Source organism: Agelaius phoeniceus, assembly GCF_051311805.1.
Source record: "Agelaius phoeniceus isolate bAgePho1 chromosome W unlocalized genomic scaffold, bAgePho1.hap1 SUPER_W_unloc_1, whole genome shotgun sequence".
NCBI classification, from domain to species: Eukaryota; Metazoa; Chordata; class Aves; order Passeriformes; family Icteridae; genus Agelaius; species Agelaius phoeniceus.
In genome coordinates, this window is record NW_027509866.1 from 8,113,031 (window position 1) to 8,114,836 (window position 1,806).

Below are 1,806 nucleotides of genomic sequence, written 5' to 3' on the forward strand. Positions count from 1 at the left end.
GCAGTGTCTGGTGACATTTTAGGGAAAACATGGGGAGGTGATCACCCTCCAACTGGCAAAGGTTAAAGCCCAGCAAAATTCTGAACAGGTCAGAATGACAGACAATGTCCACTAGCTCTCCACTTATCACTTTGCCTCTCAGTATGTGTTCTCTATTCCCTAAGGGCAGTAGAAATGCTGAGGGTTTCTGATACTCAAGTACACCAGCAGAGGTATGGGGAAGCTTTAAAGAAAACACCAGACTTCTTAAAAACAGAAGTGTATCTGTGTGCACTCCAGGGTAGTTGTATGGGAAATGGCTTTGATTTTGGTTACAGATATCTCCTCTAACCCTTCACTGTCCTTTCTCCATGAACAGGTGCCCATGTGGAGCCCCAGCAAATGTCCAACAGCAGCTCCATCAGGCACTTCCTCCTGCTGCCGTTGGCAGACACGCGGCAGCTGCAGCTCCTGCACTTCTGCCTCTTGCTGGGCATCTCCCTGGCTGCCCTCCTGGGCAACGGCCTCATCATCAGCGCCGTAGCCTGCGGCCACCACCTGCACACGCCCATGTTCTTCTTCCTGCTCAACCTGGCCCTCACTGACCTGGGCTCCATCTGCACCACTGTCCCCAAAGCCATGCACAATTCCCTCTGGGACACCAGGAATATCTCCTACATAGGATGTGCTGCTCAGCTCTTTTTCTTTCTGTTTTTCATTTCAGCAGAGTATTTCCTCCTGACCGTGATGTGCTACGACCGCTACGTGTCCATCTGCAAACCCCTGCACTACGGGACCCTCCTGGGCAGCAGAGCTTGTGCCCACATGGCAGCAGCTGCCTGGGCCAGTGGCTTCCTCAATGCTCTCATGCACACGGCCAATACATTTTCCCTGCCCCTGTGCCATGGCAATGCCCTGGACCAGTTCTTCTGTGAAATCCCACAAATCCTCAAGCTCTCCTGCTCAAAATCCTATCTCAGGGAACTTGGGCTACTTGCTGTTGGTGTCTGTTTAGGACTTGGTTGCTTTGTATTTATTGTTTTCTCCTATGTGCAGATCTTCAGGGTCGTGCTGAGGATTCCCTCTGAGGAGGGACGGCACAAAGCCTTTTCCACCTGCCTCCCTCACCTGGCTGTGGTCTCTCTGTTCATCAGCACCGGTACATTTTACTACCTGAAGCCTCCCTCCATGTCCTCCCCATCCCTGGATCTGGCCCTGTCAGTTCTGTACTCGGTGGTGGCTCCAGTCCTGAACCCCCTCATCTACAGCCTGAGGAACCAGGAGCTCAAGGCTGCAGTGTGGAGACTGATGACAGGATGCTTTCAGGGACATTAAACTGCTAGCCAATTTCTGCAAATCACTTGTAATAAAAGTTTTCTTTGATGTTTCTTGTTGGTTTGGTTATAGGGTATTTTTTCCTTTGTTTTAGTTATTCATATTGTCCAGAAAAAAAAGCAACTGTTTGTACCATTTTTCATTTGATTTCTCTCCACCTTCCCTGTGGCCACAGACATCGTCAATGAGGGGCTGCGCTCTTGGTGGCTTTAAAGGAACTAAAGGATCTCCCAGCAGAGTTTTCTGCAGAGATGCCCTTTTGTTGCCTTCTCTGGAGCTGCAGCAGCAATGTCTGTGTGCAGAGCTGGGGCAGATCAGTGCTGGCCCAGCAGCTGTGCCCAGCAGCAGCAGCAGCAGCACTTGGTGTTGCCAGTGCTGCTGCCGTGGGCCTGCCCCGCTGCCCTGGTGGCCCTGGTGTTGCTGCAGGGCCTGAGTGCTCTCGGGGCCGGGCACAGCCCTGGGGGTGGCAGTGCCGGGGCTGCAGCAGGGACA

The 1,806-nt window shown here is 52.5% G+C and overlaps 1 pseudogene; it reads left to right on the top strand.

Moving 5' to 3' along the window:
* The first annotated feature begins 295 nt into the window (after positions 1-295).
* Positions 296-1,314, top strand: LOC143692486 (olfactory receptor 14A16-like; annotated as a pseudogene).
* Positions 1,315-1,806: the final 492 nt, after the last annotated feature.